The sequence below is a fragment of the Pelobates fuscus genome, chromosome 4 (genome assembly GCF_036172605.1).
Source record: "Pelobates fuscus isolate aPelFus1 chromosome 4, aPelFus1.pri, whole genome shotgun sequence".
Lineage (NCBI taxonomy): Eukaryota > Metazoa > Chordata > Amphibia > Anura > Pelobatidae > Pelobates > Pelobates fuscus.
The window spans coordinates 56,121,400-56,141,650 of NC_086320.1; positions in this window are offsets into that span (position 1 = coordinate 56,121,400).

Here is a 20,251-nt window from a genome sequence, read left to right on the forward strand (position 1 = left end):
ACCGACGGCAGCAGCAGAGACAATGAACGGAACAATTACTGGGGATGAAATAGATAAAGCAATAACACAACTGAAAGGCAACAAAGCTCCAGGGCCAGATGGATTCGACGGGGCATATTACAAAACGTATAGAGAAGAACTTACACCTCGCCTAGAAAGACTCTTCAATAATTTTATGGAAGGAGGCAATCCAGAGAGTGGGATGTCATTGGCCAACATCATACTCCTTCCGAAACCAGGCAGGGACCCCCTATTACCGGAGAACTACAGGCCCATCTCGCTGATTAACCATGACATAAAAATATTAGCGAAAGTCCTGGCAGATCGCCTTAACCCGCACTTGAAAGCAATGATACACCCGGACCAGGTGGGCTTGATACCAGAGCGACAACTGTTTGAAAATACCAGACGGAACATAGACCTCATATGGCACCAGCAAACAGTTGGCACTCCCACGGCAATCATAGCAATAGACGCCGAAAAGGCTTTCGACAGGGTCGAATGGCCCTATCTATTCCACCTCCTTGAACACCAGGGATTCCCATAGAAATATACGGCCACGATTAAAGCGATGTATAATCAAGTAAATGCACAAGTTAAAATTACGGGAGCGAGGTCTACACCTTTTAAACTGAGCAACGGGACCCGACAGGGATGCCCTCTATCGCTACTACTGTTTGTACTGACACTGGAACCGCTCTTGCAAGCCCTACGCCAGCACCAACGGATACACGGCGTAACAATAGGAGGACAGGAGTTCTTAGTGTCTGCCTATGCAGATGACGTCCTGTTAACGATTACAGAACCGAAAGATTCCATGGAGGCTCTGCAAGAAGTATTAACACGATTCGGTGAATTCTCCGATTACAGGGCTAACCTAGAAAAATCAAGTGCCCTAACAATGGGCATGTCCGCGGCGGACACGGCAGAGCTGGGGGACACATATAACATCCCATTGGCTACAGATCACATAAAATACTTGGGGATTCAACTTCCAAAAGACCCGGCCAAACTATACCACCTAAACTACACCCCGATGCTAGTAACCCTAATACACGATATGGATAAGTGGCTAGATAAACCTATCTCTTGGATAGGGCGTATTCACGCAGTAAAGATGAATGTGCTACCCCGTATCCTATTCCTCTTTCAGGTGCTCCCAGTTAAACTACTAAAATCAGATCTAGCACCGTTGCAAAAGGCAGCCGGGGACTTTATATGGCAGAATAGGAGGCACAGGATATCCCGAAACATATTATATAGACACAAACAGAGAGGAGGGTTAGGACTCCCTCACTTTTACTTTTATTATTTAGCAGCGCAATTAGCGCAGGTGGCCATGTGGCACACACCACCGACGGTGAGGAGATGGGTAGACCTGGAGTCCCTTCTCACCGGCCCTGATTTACCACAATATCATATGTGGGTATCCAGAGGAGACAGGCCAATACTGAGAACCTCCTGTCCAGCCGTACTTAACTCCTTGAGATTATGGGACGCGTCTGCGTCCAAATATAAACTAGCGACATCCCCTTCCCCACTCACTCCACTTCTACGAAACAGAGCTTTTCCCCCGGGAATGGCAGCCAGGGAATTCGCGAACCTGGAAAAGGTGGGAGTGCAGAGAATATGCCACATGTTTGATGGCAAAAACATAGTTACGTTCGAACAAATAAAGCAAGAGACACATCTCACCCCCAGGGACTTTTTTCGATACCTGCAAATCAAAGATTTTGTGCGTAGCCCTCACATACAGAGAGCAGGGACAACCACACTAACATTCTATGAGAAAATGCGCTTAAAAGAATCCACACCATCAGGCCTCATCACGACACTGTACGCACACGTTTGTGCAGAAACAGAGGAATGGGGTACATTAACATACACAGAGACATGGGAAAGGGAACTGGGAGAGGTCCTGGAGGGCGTAGAGTGGAGGGAAATATGGGAAGCAAACACTGCAGTGTCCATATGTGTATCCCTCCAGGAGCAATCCTATAAAACTATGTTTCGGTGGAATACCACCCCGGTGAAAGTTTTTCATATGCACCAAACACCGACCGACGAATGCTGGAGAGGATGCGGCCTCAGAGGCACGTATCTCCACATGTGGTGGGAATGCCCAAGGGTACAAACATACTGGTCGAAAATATTTGACCTACTTCGACAGATACTACACAGGGCACCCGAGCTTAACCCCTGGACATATCTATTGAATAGAGCATTGGATGACTGGACCATTAGGGAACAAAAATTAATACACAAGGTAACACTAGCAGCACGTAGAACCATGGCACAGGCTTGGCTAAAGGTGGACTTGCCTCCCATTCGGAAGGTAATCTCCAACCTGAAAGACGTATACTTAATGGACAAATTGACGGCCACAGTAAGAGGCTCCATGTCCAGGTTTGAAAAAATCTGGGAACCTTGGACTAGTAGTGAACTCTCCCGAGACATAGATTAGCAGAGGACGACACTGGGAATCTGGACACCCTCACGCAACTCGGGAATGGCGCACTCCCCCCCCCCTCCACCCCCCCACCCCCCTCTCTACCCAGATCTCCACTCTTATTACTCACCTTAGTTCTCCTCACCTCTTTTCTCTTCTTTCTTTTCTTCTTCTTCACACACTTTTTCACATCAGGGGGGGGCATTTGGCCCCCACTCCTAGAATACCACAGACAAGATGACTTCTGGCTGGACCAGGACAGCTACAATGGGATTGGAGACCCAACCTCCTACTGAACTTTGAAATTAATCGCTTAACAACAGCCTCGTTGGCACAGATAGTTTCTTTAGAGATATATTCTGCTGGTTTGTTACTTCAGTTGTATAAAAATGTAAAACGTGTAATGTCTTTGTTGCAATGCGGGCATGATAACTGCGGCCCACAGGCATACCTGTAATGCACCAGGAACGATTTCAATATTTATACCAGCTATACCATGTATAATGTATAATGTCCGCGAATGTTGTAATGAGACTTTCACACAAAAATAAAGTTTAAAAAAAAAAAAAAGGGACAGACTGCAGGAGCCTATTACAGCTGCAAACAGTCAAATAGTGTCTCTTTCGGTGACCATAACTCCTGTATAATCCCTAATAAAAAAGCACGAAATAAGACATATATACAGGGTCATTTATTAAAATTAGAAATGTCTGGAATTCAAATTAAATTTCAAAGTACCTGAACTGAATGCATAGTTGACTTGAGAACATTTCCAGTTTGGCTATTTCGCCGTTACACTTAAAATTCACTTTGAATTTCCGACAATTCTCTTATCAGTGAATAATCCTAGTACCTAGGAGTCCCTAGTAAGCCAGAGGAATATCAGGAAGTATTACTTTACTGAGAGAGTAGTGGATGCATGGAGTCTGACATGGTAGAGGTTAACACAGTGAGGGAGTTTAAGCATGTGTGGGATAGGCATAAGCAGGGCCGCCATCAGGGGGTGACAACCATGACGGTTGTCACGGGCCCGGCGGTCCTGGAGGGCCCGGACTGCTTTGGCAGTCCAGGGCCCCACAATTACACTCTGCACATATATAGCGATCATCGCTATATATATGTGCAGCCGCGGGCCCCCCCGGCTCCCTGTATTTGCAGAGGGGGCCCAGAGGACTGCAGGAGCACTTTCCAGCATTTCCCTGCGTCTAACTCCCGCGAGATGTGCTGTCGGTAGAGCGTTGCCATGGGTTACCATGGCAACGCTCCGCGCGGCGCGCACACCACATCTCGCGGGAGTTAGACGCAGGGAAATCCTGGAAAGTGCTCCTGCAGTCCGCTGGGCCCCCTCTGCAAATACAGGGAGCCGGGGGGCCCAGAATGCCACCGGACCGGACCACCAGGGATCAAAGGATCTTCCCCCCTCCCTGAACCAGGTAAGAAACAGGGAGGGGGGAATACCTTTCATTACATTACATACATACACTAATAAACACACTAACACACACACACACACACACACTGCATTAATTACACTAACACACACACTGTATTCATTACACTAACACACACACTGTATTCATTACACTAACACACACACTGCATTAATTACACTAACACACACACTGCATTAATTACACTAACACACACACTGTATTCATTACACTAACACACACTGTATTCATTACACTAACACACACACTGCATTAATTACACTAACACACACACTGCATTTATTACACTAACACACACACTGCATTTATTACACAAACACACACACTGCATTAATTACACTAACACACACACTGTATTTATTACACTAACACACACTGCATTAATTACACTAACACACACACTGCATTCATTACACTAACACACACACTGCATTCATTACACTAACACACACACTGCATTCATTACACTAACACACACACTGTATTCACTACACTAACACACACACTGTATTCATTACACTAACACACACACTGCATTAATTACACTAACACACACTGCATTTATTACACTAACACACACACTGCATTAATTACACTAACACACACTGTATTCACAACACTAACACACACTCTGCATTCATTGCACTGACACACACACACTGCATTCACTACACTAACACACACTGCATTCACTACACTAACACACACACTGCATTCACTACACTAACACACACACTGCATTCATTACACTAACACACACTCTGCATCCACTACACTGACACACACTATGCATCAACTACACTGACACACACACTGCATTCACTACACTAACACACACACTGCATTCATTACACTAACACACACACTGCATTCATTACACTAACACACCCACTGCATTAATTACACTAACACACACACTGCATCCACAACACTAACACACACACTCTGCATCCACTACACTGACACACACTATGCATCCACTACACTAACACACACACTGCATTCACTACACAACACACACTGCATTCATTACACTAACACACACACTGCATTCATTACACTAACACACCCACTGCATTAATTACACTAACACACACACTGCATCCACAACACTAACACACACGCTCTGCATCCACCACACTGACACACACTATGCATCCACTACACTAACACACACACTGCATTCACTACACAACACACACTGCATTCATTACACTAACACACACACTGCATTCATTACACTAACACACCCACTGCATTAATTACACTAACACACACACTGCATCCACAACACTAACACACACACACTGCATCCACAACACTAACACACACACTGCATTCATTACACTAACACACACACACACACTGCATCCACAACACTAACACACACACTGCATTCATTACACTAACACACACACTGCATTCATTACACTAACACACACACTGCATTTATTACACTAACACACACACACTGCATTTATTACACTAACACACACACACTGCATTTATTACACTAACACACACTGCATTCATTACACTAACACACACTCTGCATTCATTGCACTGACACACACACACACTGCATTCACTACACTAACACACTACATTCACTACACTAACACACACTGCATTCATTACACTAACACACACACTGCATTCATTACACTAACACACACTCTGCATCCACTACACTGACACACACTCTGCATCCACTACACTGACACACACTATGCATCCACTACACTAACACACACACACTGTATTCACTACACTAACACACACACTGCATCCACTACATTAACACACACATTCCATTCACTTCACTAACACACACGGCATCCACTACACTAACACACTGTATTCACTACACTCACACACACTGCATCCACTACACTAACACACACACACTGCATTCACTTCACTAACACACACTCTGCATCCACTACACTAACACACACATACTGTATTCACTACACTGACACACTGCATTCACTACACCGACACACTCTGCATTCACTACACCGACACACACTCTGCATTCACTACACCGACACACACTCTGCATTCACTACACCGACACACACTCTGCATTCACTACACCGACACACCCACTGCATTAATTACACTAACACACACACTGCATCCACTACACTAACACACACACACTGCATCCACTACACTTACACACACACTCTGCATCCACTACACTAACACACACACTCTGCATCCACTACACTAACACACACACTCTGCATTCACTACACTAACACACACACTCTGCATTCACTACACTGACACACACACTCTGCATTTATTACACTAACACACACTCTGCATTCACTACACTAACACACACACTCTGCATTCACTACACTGACACACACTCTGCATTAACTATACACACAGCATCCACTACACAAACATCCTGTATTCACAGTACACACACTACATCCACCACACATTTAAACATTCTGCATTCACTATTCAGAGACACTGCGTCTAAAACACACACTACATCCACTAAACACATTGCATCTAGTACACACAAAAACTACATCCACTAGACAAACACACTACATCCACTACACACACTGCATCCGCTACACAAACACACACTCTGCATTCACTGCACAAACAGTATCTAATACACACAAACACTACATCCATTACACACATTCTAATTCCACTATACACACCACATTCAGTCCTGCATCATTGTCTGCGGACTAGGTAAGAGTCCTGTGGGCGGACTCGTGGGTGGGCCGGGGGGGGTGGGGCGGGGGGCCCAGACCTTGTGCTTTGTCAGGGGCCCCAAAATTTCTGGTGGCGGCCCTGGGCATAAGGCTATCCTAGACTTAAGATAAGGCCAGGGACTAATTAAAAGTATTTCGAAATATGGGGCAGAATAGATGGGCCAAATGGTTCTTATCTGCCGTCACATTCTATGTTTCAGAGTGAGTTGAGGACGAGAGAGAGCAGGGCCAGAAAACCCTACATGGTGAGTGGAGTAATGTTATGCCATAAGTAGAATTGATGTGGAACACAACTGCAGATTTGAAAAGTTCCTTATCTTTAACAGAGCGTGATTGAAGATAGGGAAGAAATCCTACTATAAAGGACAGTTACTGTAGCTTTAAGGATTCGTGGATATTGCAGGTGATTAGTGAAAAGCAAAAAACACTAGCAACTGTGACAGAGAGATTGGTAACAGAGTTTTAGTAGGAGTGTATTAGTAATCAGGTTAAAGTTCATTAGCAAAGCAATTCCCAGAGATTTACTAAATGTATACTTAGAGTTTGATGGGAGAAGTCTTCCAAAGGCAGTTTAGGTTGAGCCAAGATAGAGGATAAACTTCTTTCAGTCCGGGTCTTCAGGGTTGGAGAGAGCAGGAAAGTCCAAAATTCAGTCCGAGATCAAAGGAGAGGAGAAGGCAGGGAATCCGTTTAAACAGTCCAAGAGGTCGGTACACAAGAATTAACGAAGAGTAGCTTAGCCGGCAATATGAATGCGGAAGTAACCTAACTCAAATCACTAAGCAATTTGGAAACTGGCGCGGTTTCTCTATAAGGCTTGAGAGAGCTGCGTCAGAGAAGGGGGCGGGGACTGTTCCACATACCCGGAAGTGTCAGAACGGAACTGATCGGAAAGATAAGTCCTGACAAGTAAAGACAGGACTACTTGTTAAAGGAACACTATAGTCACCATAACCTATAGCTTAATGAAGCAGTTTGGGTGTATAGGTCATGCCCCATGTAGTCTCACTGCTTTAGTAGTTAAATAACTTTACATACAGCTCTAGGCACACCTCTCTGCATGTGACTTACACAGCCTTCATTAACACTTCATGTAAAGAGCTATCTAATGTTTACACTTCCTGTTTTGTAAACTATGTTAAATTTAGAATTTCCCATCTCCTGCTCTGCTCATAGTTTGCTAAACCCTACAGGAGCCTCCTGCATGTAATTAAAGTTCAATTACAGAGCAGGAGATAAAAACTTTTAAAGTAAATTACATCTGATTGAAAATTAAACTATTTGTATTATGCAGGCTACGTCAGTCACATTTAGGGGAGTTATGGCTAGGACTGCATAAACAGAAATAAAAGTGTTTTAAATCCTAAATGTGGTAGAGAATTGAGCAGTGAGACCTCAGGGTCATGATCTAAACACTAAAATAGCTTCATTCAGCTAAAGTTGTTTTGTTGCCTATAATGTCCCTTTAAGTCCCTCTGATTTTCATATACCATGTGCGGTTCTTGGTGACCCCACGTGGTTAATGGAGAATCTCAGGAACCCCCTACTTTTGTCATTTCATTGTTTTCAACTTCCTTTTGCAGCTTCTACACTTAACTATGGAAACCTTTTGCTTTAAGAATCTGTCTGTCAGCAATGGAACTTATGTTGGCTATTATATAGTAACTTGGTGTAAAAAAAATAACATTGCTACCACATTTTGTTTTGCAATTCCAACTTCTGACTTTGCCTTTAAATTTTACATTTTTTTTTCTTTTCTTCCTTTGATTTCTATCACCTTCTTTGTTTGCTTTCTATCATATTACAGTTACAACTTCTGATAAATGTTAAGCTTAATGGACTTTGATTTCTTTTGTCGACTCATTTGTCTATATAATTAACTTTATCCATCGATTATACTCACAGTTACAATGAAAATGATCCATTCTGTACCAGTCGTATCACACATTAGTCATTCGACATTTAATTTAAGTATTTTTTTAACAGTCCAATAAAAATAATTTATTGCCTGTTTTGTCTTTAACATATGAATTATTCTTAATTGTCCTTATTTCATTTCTTGCCAGTTTCTGGGAAAAGCTGGATCAGTTACATTAGCTGAAATGTCCATTATTCTTCTAGGTATCACAACATATCTTCATCAATGCTGACATTGTTTACAAAGCCAACAAAATAATAGTTTATACTTTAAATATGTCCAGGTAAATTTAAGTTATGCACACAGTTCTCTTATGACATGGTATAGGTAGGGTCTATCTTTTTGCAACAGTACTCTGGTATGTAAAGCAGCTGTGTTGCTTATCAGTATTTCCTAAAGATATAATCTATATGAAATACTGATGCTGACTGCATTGGTATGTCATTGAAAAGTCAACCCAACCCAAAGATGCCATAAGACAAATTAGGGACTAGTTCGCTTGTGATAAAGACCAAAGTTGACAAAAGGGTGGAACTCTACTGTCAACTTTTGTCCTGTTCCAGCAACTGACACAAGTGACAATTGTGGGATTTAAGTATGATCGCACTCGTGACGAGACATAATCTATGGAGGCTTCCGCTTTCAAGTGGGATCCTCTATAGACCTCAGTGTTGTACTCTTGTGTTAGTGAGAGAGTACGACACTGATCTGGGTCCTGGCAAAGAAGAACTCCAGGATAAAGATGGCGGCAGCCGCAACGGACATCTTTAAGTAAGTAAACCTACCTTCCACTGCAACCCCCAACCAATGGACCGTACCTGGAGATGTCACCTTCTGGGGTCTTTGTAAGATATGCAAAGATCCACAAAAGTGACCTATCCGTTTAAAAGAACTCCCATGGCAAGCATGTTCATCTCTTTTGATAGCATTCCTAATATATAAGTAAAACTTCATGTAACATTGTATACTTGCGTTCATACATCGTCTCTTTCGAACTTCTGAAATCCCAAAACTACAAAGTTGGCATGTAGGTGCATCCACCTATCGTCTGTTGCTTCAGCTGTCTTGAAGAAGGAAGACACAATCTTTTGCTAAAAACATTTGTCTTCAGGTAAGCACAATTTAATTTTTACAGTTGCTAACATTTGCTGAAAGGGAACATAGCACCCCAGTGTGTTTTAGATGGAACTGTCCCTTCAAATATAAGTAATACATCGCTTTCCTAAGTACTCACATTCCCTATTCAGATTAATCTTTCTTCATTTACTCTTGTTATTATGTAACAGGATAAAGTGCAGCAGTTTGATGTAACCATATGCCTTTGAAAAAGTTTGTCTAAACTTAACTTTAGCATGTAAAATGGACATTATTCCAGAACGAACATCTCGCAAGCCATTGAGGTCAGGGAATATTTGGAGTGCTCAGGGGGCTCTGATTATAGTGTGGGTAAAATGGGCAAAGACAAAACAATTTCTTAAAACTGTCTTAGATTGGAGATTTAGTAGGGCATGTAATGGTGAATATGTCTCCAGGATCAGCATTGTCAGATATTGCATAACTAGGTTGGCTTTGTTCTCTACACAATTCCATCATAACATGACCCACTTTGAAGGAAAAGTAAACAAAAAGAATGCGTGCATTTTCTGTGTACAAACAGAACGCATGCTATGTTCCTGATTATCTTCCCCCTTCCTCAATTTTTTTGCTGTAGGGATCATATCTTATAACCCAGGATGCTGGCAACACAGTAAAGCTTGCTGTCTTCAGCATCATTCTACCTGCAAGGATTACAGGAAGTATATATCAAATTATATCCATGTAGTACCTGGAGGCTAGTATTGCATTAACCTGTTCTCCTCCCCATTAATAGAATATGTTAAGTTTTCATCCTTTTTTTGCCATTTCTAATATTGTAGTCTTCATATGTTATTGTTCTGTTACTTCCTAGCAACGTATTTCACAACATTAGGTGCAGTGTGATAGTCACAATTTAGGATCTCATTCCCAGTTTCCCACCATCCTGGTTTTTTGTTTTGTTTTTTTACCCATTTGCCACTTTCATGACATGGGCTGTTCTGGGTAGCTGGCAAGTTCAGATGTCTCACATAAAGCTCAGTATTATAAAGAGACAATATTTTACAGTGACGTCTCCGCAAGGTAAGAGCTACCAAAATTGTCCCTGGGCCATGGCCCAATAGTCTATAGCAATTGTTCCTGACTCCAGGCAGTCCAGGACGTTGACATTTCCCAATTATGTCCCACTTGGTATATTGACAAGACTTGAACCATGCCTTGAAGATTGGATGGGGAATCATTTGTGTACATCAGTCCTCGATTTAGAGATTTCCCAATCCTGATTCAGTGAGGACACTAACAGCCTGTACTGCTGGGGAACCTAGAGTACAAATCCACAAACCTGTGTGGGAAACACACTCTTACAGAACACATAAACAAAACCTCACGTTGGCACCTTATGTGACAATCCAAGAATGATAACACAATGTAAAACGTGTTGGCACCTATTCTATTGTTGTTACACCTGAGGCAATCTTGAAATGAATGGTGTCCCTGTTTGCAAGTGAGGCTGTTGGAGCTGCTCAGTGATTCTGGATTTGTCCGGTACCATTACCTGAATAAGAGCTGAAAGCTATATATATATCCTTGGGAACATAGGGTACATTGAAGAATATTTCACTACATGGTATGTACTTGTTATCCTGGTATTCCGACACGGATGGGTGGGTGGATCAATGGACAATCTTGGTCATTGCATCAAAATAAAGTTTGTCTGAAAAGGACTATGCTTCTAAACTCTATCCTTATTACATAGTTACATAGCTGAAAAGAGACTTGCGTCCATCAAGTTCAGCCTTCCTTACATTTGTTTTTTGCTGTTGATCCAAAAGAAGGCAAGACAAAACCTGTTTGAGGCACAATTTTGCAACAAGCTAGGAAAAAAATTCCTTCTTGACCCCAGAATGGCAGTCAGATTTATCCTTGGATCAAGCAGTTATTACCCTACATTGAAAGATTATATCCTTGAATATTCTGTTTTTGCAAGTACGCATCTAGTAGCTGTTTGAACATCTGTATGGACTCTGATAAAACCACCTCTTCAGGCAGAGAATTCCACAACCTGATTGTTCTTACAGTAAAAAAAACCTTTCCTTTGCCTTAGACAAAATCTTCTTTCTTCCAGTCTAAACGCATGGCCTCGTGTCCTATGTAAAGTCCAGTTTGTGAATAGATTACCACACAATGGTTTGTATTGGCCCCGAATATATTTGTATAATGTTATCATATCCCCTCTCAGGGGGGATTTTTATTCACAATGTAACTTTTCTACTATTCATACATATAATGTGACCCCCTGCTGCCCAGCTATTTGATGTTACTATTTGCACACGTCTGCAGATGGATACATTTATAATTCTTCGGCATTCATTTTATTCAGAATAGGTCCTAACATTTGTGACATTTGTCCTTTAAAATGCATTAGTGCTGTTTTAACCATAATCCAGCGAGCATTACTTCCAATAATCTGGTCATTAAACACATGTCGACAGTGGATGCACTCCTTCTATAACAGCTCCAGGCAAAGCATTTACTTTATTTTAAGGACTGGGATGTAATGAATGAAAATATAATAGCCCTCTCTCTCTCAATTCGCAGTATAATTTTTACTTAATTGGATGGCAACGAACAGAGACTCGAGTACCTTTGGCAATATGAGAATTACATGTTCCATTGTTCAGGGAGGTATTTTGGCACTCGAAATATCAGTATAATACCTCTATGGCTTAATAATGTTATGAAGCTAAATGTCATCACTAAGGGCTGCAGGTTTCAAACATGTATCATGTATTTTTCCACTCTAAACCTAAGTGACCGAGGAATCCAACACAATTTCACAGTATCCAAAGATCAGTTTCCAAAGATCAGTATAATTAAAACATATTGTTCTACATAAAAGTCCAAAGTCTTTTACTAAGTTCTGAATTCATTAATTTCTTCTAAGAGCTCAGAAAACTTGGAACATAACAGAGTTCTGTAGCATTAAAACTCATAATGCACTGTGTGTAAGAGTGTGGGCCAAAATTCCACAATATTAGAAATCACAGTCATGTACAGTGGGTATGGTGTCTGAGAGTGTCCCACAACAATAAAACTCACAACATGTGAGTGTGTGTCAGAAATCACAGTAATGTACAGAGTGTATAATGGTGCGGTCTCCAATAATAAGCTATGTGTATGAGTGTGTGACAGTTATTCACGCTGTGTATGAATGTGTTCCATTCCAAACTGTACTCACAGTTATGAAACAGACTATTTTTAATGCCTTTCTTAAAGTTTAATTTTGCTGTGTGTGGTTAGTTGTAAGTTCACCACAATTGTCTCTTAGAAGCAACTACACATGCAGCCTGTCTGATCTAAACTGCGCGCATCCCATCCCACAATGCAGGCCGCTGTTTGTGACTGCACACGTCTTATTCTAGTAGCCAATTCCAGCTTTATTGTATCCTATAAAAAGGAACTTGACATCCCTTCAGCAGTCGTACTTATACATACAATAAGAAACAGAACTGGGAAATTAAAATGTCATTGGGATTTCTTAACATTTTAATGGCTGCGTATGAGTCCCTTACACAGAATAAGAACCATAACAGAGCACTTTTTACAGGGTCATTTGGACTTCAGTGAATAACTCTGTATGTTTTAGTATATGAGAAGGACCAACACCTACTCTAACTTGATGATGTGTATTTATTAATCAGTTCTTATTAATCATTTACACCAATTAAAGGAGGAAGCATTCTAACTGAGATCTAGAATAACAAAACTGATCAGAAAACCCCCCAAAACAAAACAATACACATGTCTACTATAGCTGAAATGTCCGTTTAGAGGTACCTTAAAGAAACACAAACTCATCGCAATATATGGAACATAACTTATTAATGACGTACCTATGACTATAACATCATCAATGTGCTTTGCTGGCTGTAACCTTCAACCTTTACTTGAAAACTCCTTAAAGCGGCTCTCAGAAGCTTAACCCCTTAAGGACACATGACATGTGTGACATGTCATGATTCCCTTTTATTCCAGAAGTTTGGTCCTTAAGGGGTTAAAGGGACACTATAGTCACCTGAACAACTTCAGCTTAATGAGGTTGTTCAGGTGAGAACTATAGCTCCCTGCAGCCTTTCTCATGTAAACACTGTATTTTCAGAGAAAATACAGTGTTTACATTGAAAGCTAGGAACACCTCCAGGTGCAGTCACTCAGAGTGAACCAGAGGGACTTCGGAGTTGATGAAGGCATAATATGCCTCCATCCACTCAGACCTGCTGTCAGCAGAGCACAGGGCAGCACTGTGTACAGCATCCTGTGATTCAGTATCTCCTCCCTCTGCATGCAGACACTGAACTTTCCGCATAGAGATTCATTGATTCAATTCATCTCTATGAGGAAATGCTGATTGGCTAGGGCTGTGTTTGAATCATGCTGGCTCTGCCCCTGATCTGCCTCTTTGTCAGTCTCAGCCAATCCTATGGGGAAGCACTGTGATTGGATCAGGCTACCACATGTCAGCAGAATATTTAGAAAATTGGGAAGACTAGATGGGCCGAATGGTTCTTATCTGCCGTCACATTCTATGTTTCTATGCTTGTTTTTCTGAGTCTAACAGCATGCAGGTTTACAGCTTCAGGCTTGAATACAGTAAGATTTTTACTATATTTAAGGAGGCATGAGGGGCCCAGGGGGGATAAATGGTGGTGTTAACACTATAGGGTCAGGAATACATGTTTGTGTTCCTGACCCTATAGTGATCCTTTAATAAAGTTTTCATAGAGATATAATGTACATGAAATACAGATCAAGACTGCATTGGAATGTTTCTGAACTCCCCATGCAATCCAAATATATAACTAGTCAAAATAGGGGCTACTTTGTATTATGATAAATCTGAGGTTGACAACAGGCGGAGCTCCGCCTCCAGTGTTTAAAAACTGTCAGAAGCTTGGAAGACCATAGAGACTAACTGTTTTGTTTTCTAAAACTGTCTGATCGAAGCAAGCTGCGTGGCTATGGCTGAAGGATCCTGTCCTAAAGGTAGGTCTGAGTTTCTCTTTTTTTTCTTTTCTTTTACATATAAATCTATTTCCTTTCAATATTTAATGAAAGGATTATAATATTTAAAAAAAGTTTTGTGGTGGCAGTTGTCTTTTAAGCAACCCCAGAGAGTTGGTGGAGAAATGTTATAGCAGTAGAAGAACAGCATGTCCTGCCCTGATCATCTCCATCGGGAGAGAGGTCATTGCACAAAATGCCTGAACTCATGTGGCAACACTACAGCCTGGCTCCTAAAATACTTTGAATATGACGCTTGCCTGATATTTGACTCTACATCAAGCACCCATGTCTATGCAACCAGCAACATCTCCCAAAATCTCTCAAAATATTCAGAGCTCATACTGACCGACAAGAACAACCTTTTCTGAAATATAACAATAAAGATATCGTACTGGTACATTTTGTTGTTTTGGGGGTTTGTTTTCCGAGCAAACAAGGACTAAGATTTTTGTCATTATTAATATATTATACAAAATAATCTCAGCTTGATCCCAAGAACAGTGATTAGTTTAAACAAGCTGTTGCTTGTGTTCTGTTGAGAACTAACCGCATGATACATTTTCCTAGCAACAACCAATCATAAAAGAAACCCCAGACCAATGATACAGTCATGGAAAGTATTAGTTTAATATGCAATTTTAAGGAAATTACATAGGGTTCACTTTCTAAATTAGTAGTCTTATAAACTTTGGGAAATTCTATGTGATTAATTTCTGTTTTTTCTTTGTTGTTGCCACATAAATATCTTTTTGGAAAGAATATTATATGGAGCTGTGTTTAAACCCTGTCGCGGGAATAATGATAACTGCATGGGTACAGATTATTTGTAAATTGTGATGGCACACCATGAGTCCATTAAAAGGTCATTTGCTAAAGATTGAAATGCCGTTAGCCATAACTATTAGATGGTTGGCACTCTTAGCTAATGAATGACTCTCTATGCAAAGAATAGGCACAGAATCAGGGCCGGCACTTCCCTTAGTAGTCCACTTAGTTGGAGGCCTAGGGCACCAGCCCACTGGGGGTTGCCGCCACCACGGTATAGTCTTGTGCACGGGCTGGGGGTGTGCTGTAGCCAGAGCCCAGTTATGAACATGCCGGCAGGAAGATCAAAATAACCTCCATGACCGTCGCTGTGCCGCCTCATCTGCACTGAGGCCAAGTGATGGCCACGGTCACAGGCCTCCACTGATGCCTGATTTGCTCCTACTACTGTATCAGAGTGGCAACACCAAAACTCACCATTTAAAGAATTTACCCCAGGGTGATTTCATTTGCACTCATAAATTGATAACATTAGTAACATGTAGGCAAGGCAATATTAAAATCTTATAATGATGTAGGGTCCTGAACATCTACCTTAGATGGAAAAATGCATTAAAAACTAGTATTGTTTGTGGTTTTTATGTTGTTTGTAACTATGTTTTAGTATTTAGCACTCTGTACTTGCGGTTGTATTTGTTATCTCTATAAAATACAATTTCTATAACGGTTTGTGGTAGATGGGCTCAATATGCAGAGGAAGCAAGGGAAATGTCCCTTTAAGAGAAAGCCTCTCTAAACTTTAAATGCATCAAAACAGGTAAGGGGAATCCAAAGGTGAGGTCAGTTAGGCAGCATAGATTTAGAATCAGGAAACTGGCTAAAGGTCAATACACAGAATAAGGAGACTGGCAATAAATTATAATAATGAAGACTTGCAACACTTTTGGAGCTCACAAAACATCTGAGCAGTGAGCTTTGGGTAGACAGACAGGGTTTATATAGGGCAGGCATAGGCAACCTTCGCCACTCCAGATGTTTTGGACTACACCTCCCATGATGATTTGCCAGCAATATGGGTGTAAGAGCATTATGGGGGATGTAGTCCACAACATCTGGAGTGCCGAAAGTTGCCTATCCCTGATATAGGGTAATGGGCAGTGGTGACACTCCAATAGGGAGGAGTTTGAGGCCTATATAATTAGGGAGGTAACCTCCCCCTATTTGCATAATCTAGCAGAGGGTGAACATGAGAAGCGGCAATGCGGACTTGGAGCCCAGCATGCGCAGGGCACCATGCTGGGCTCCAAGCCCACACTGCCACTGGTCATGTTCACCCTCTACTTCCTCTGAGATCTGGGATGGGCTTCCCGAGTGCTCTGACGCACAGAAGAGGATGAAGAGATGAGGCTTGCAGTCCGGTGTATTTACGGTGCGCCCCTTGCTCCCGGTACACTGTGACAATTTGTGAATGAAAAAGTTGTGCTGGTTTATTTTAAAACAGCAATTAACATTAATTCAATCATACTTTATTATCATTATCATTAGTAAAATCAAAACTTGCCATTTATGAATATATATAATTGTCTTACAGAACAGGCTATCCACGACTTGTCTGACGTTACGAGAAAGAATATCAAAGGCATACAGGATACCCGTTCTGCTCAGTTCCCTCTTTGTTTATTTATTACAACAGGAACAAATGCCAAAGAACAGAGTCTTCTGATAAGAAAGATTTCATATTTCAAAACGTCTAAATGCATTTAGATAACAGATTAAGTAACCATCCATCCAAGCTAGAAAAAACAAGGTTTATAGGCGCTCGCTATAGCGTGATAAATCAGTGAGGGCTGCTGTATACAATACAAGGATTCCCAAACCTTGTGTATTGGTGAAACAAAGAATAGAATATGGCGTATACTGCGCCCAAAAGTAATACGTACATACACCTCAGGGAGGGAGAGTTGGTAAATACCTCAAAGTAATAAAACAGAAAAAACAATAATAGTGCAATACAGTATTTTAAAGTGCAAGATTTATGCTGAATCACTGTAAGAAAACCACTCACATAGCGTAGAGCTATATAAGAGCTCTGCTTTATTCAGCGTGGATGGTACAATCCCCGTCTGAGGATACAGGATGGTAGGGATGGTATTGATCCTCCAGATGCAAATGTAAATAGAAGAGAAAAGCACTCTGATAGTGTAGTAAGTACTATAAACCAGAATAATAGAAGAAAGTATTGTACTTACAATTGTAGAGCAAGACCTGCTCTAGTAATCACAGCATGGGTGGTACTGTCCCCACCTAGGGATATGGTGGCACCAGGTAGTCAACAGGATGTAAAATGTAGGATAAAATAATAAAGGATATATGTCTAAGTAGAATAAAATAGACTATTTATTATAAATATAACATATAAATATATAGATACAAATGTCCAGAAAGAGTGTCCCACTTAACGTGTTTCGCCTCTCCAGAGGCTTTATCAAAGCCTGAGGTGTATGTACGTATTACTTTTGGGCGCAGTATACGCCATATTCTATTCTTTGATCCATACAAGCTGCATATTTGTATTTCTGTGGGTTATCAAGCCTAAAATAGCAATTTTACCATATGGTTCATGTTGCGTTTTGTACTGTGAATATATTTATCTACCGTGGGGTTGGGCTGTGTGTAATGAGGAGTTTCCAATCATCCTTTGCCAAACCGTGCTACAAAAAATGTCATCAATGTGCTGTACACATTTTCTATCGAGTTTGGCTCTAGCGCATAGGGTAAACCTGTATTCAGTTATAAAACTGTAACTAAATACAGTTAATTAAATGAATACTTACCTCCCCACCCCCTCCCCCCAATTTTTTTTTTTCGCCATATGTTCCAATGAAGCTTAATCTGGATTTTACGGATACTTACCGTCTCTCTCCAACCGTTCGAGTGCCACAATGAGTATGCCTTCGAGGGCGTGATGTATAAACTGGGCACTGCCTCTCTGTGGAAAAGTCTTGGGTGGCTTTCCCAATGCCTGGCACGACCCTCTGCTTTCCTTAGTGTGCTGGTTGGCGGTGGTGACGAGGGCAGCCGGGGGTATATCGCAAGCATAATGCATAGATGAAAATGCCAATAATCTAATGCTGCAATTAATACATTACAATACAGGTAGTTTTTAAAAGTAGCACAATCTTCAGAAATGATCCTTTAGTTTTCAAGGTCATTGTGACAGAAGAAGTTCACTGAAATAATATCTCTTTCTAAATAACTCCCAGGGAGATAGAAGGAACTTTTTTTTTGCAGAATATCTCCAGCTAGATGCCAATGGCTGCATCATGTGGCCACTAATACTCAATTATAGCAGAGTTGGGCTATGAGGTTTCTAAGAAACGAAAAAGAGAAAAAAATATTTTTTGCACCATCCTCCCCAAAATTTACATTTCCCTTACCAGTTATCTGTAAATTTTTGATTTAGTCATTACACTTCAATCTGTCCAAGTTTCTCTTGTCTTGTCTGTGTGTTTTATTAGTAAACATTGTATTTGCCTTTTCTCTGGGCATACACCCATACACTGCTCGTATAATATTCTGTCTGTAACTAGTCTATTAACTGATCTATACCTGTGAGTTAGTGTGCAATAAGGTAGATGTATTATTCTTTAATTATTATTTGTTTGATCTGTACACTAAGTGACTTAAAAAGCAAATGTGTATGTAATCTTCTATCAACAGGTAAAAGTATAATTTTACTATGGTCTCCACAGTTGACATGATACAAATCTTACCATTTTAGAGTATTAAAATGGTCCCATCCCTGCCTAGAATCAGTCAATCATGTATAATGATATCTGGAGCCATGCTATCAAAGCTGTTTTGTTCTGTTGCCTAGATATACCAGTATTCAACATCTCCTGCTTATTGACACGTTGGCTCGCCTTCTGTATCAACATCTAGAACCCTTTCACTCGAAACAATTTATTAATCCATCATTGTCTGCATGAAAACCTAGTTTCGTTTATCGTACCAGTTAATAGACATTTCTCCATAATAATTCTTTCTCATTGTGATTATCGTAATTCTTCACTGCTTGGGTTTACACCTTAAATTCTTAGATTGTTTCCTTGGGATTTTATCGATCTGTCAATATTTCACTAGTTCTTGTTTAAACACAACCATTTTCTTGCTGCTGCTACTCAACTTGCCCAGTATTTTCCTTTCTTTTTTTTTTTTTTTTTTTTAAATTCTTTATTTTTAACAAGGTTGAACACCATTAATACAAACAATATTAATACAAACATCACATATCTGACTTATTCATGGGTTTAGGCATGGAAAAGGTACGATATACAAAATAAAACACAAGTGTTTAGCAAGATTGATAACTTATTCGGCAAATCGTCTTTGAATCGTTCCAGATATGTGAGCGGTGTCCTTCCAATTTTCAATATATATAAAAAATCAAGGAGATCTGGTATGGCCATCCTGCCAGAAGTAGAGGTTCATAAGTCAAAGCTTACTAACACATAATAGCAGATCCTCCAAAATATCTGAGAGTCCCGCCCCTCCCCGGTGTCTGGGGGTGCTAAATGGCGTGACTATATGCAGTGATCAGTAATCCGTGCTATAGTGACCCTATCCAAACAGTACAGGGGCGGGGTTCATTAAGTCGTGGTGGATGTAGTGTAGCCATACACATGAATATTAAAGGAAGTAGAAGACATAGAAGAACTTGAACTAGGAATATGAAAGAAAATAGGGAAAGAAAAGAGAAAAAAGAGAAGAGTCAGAA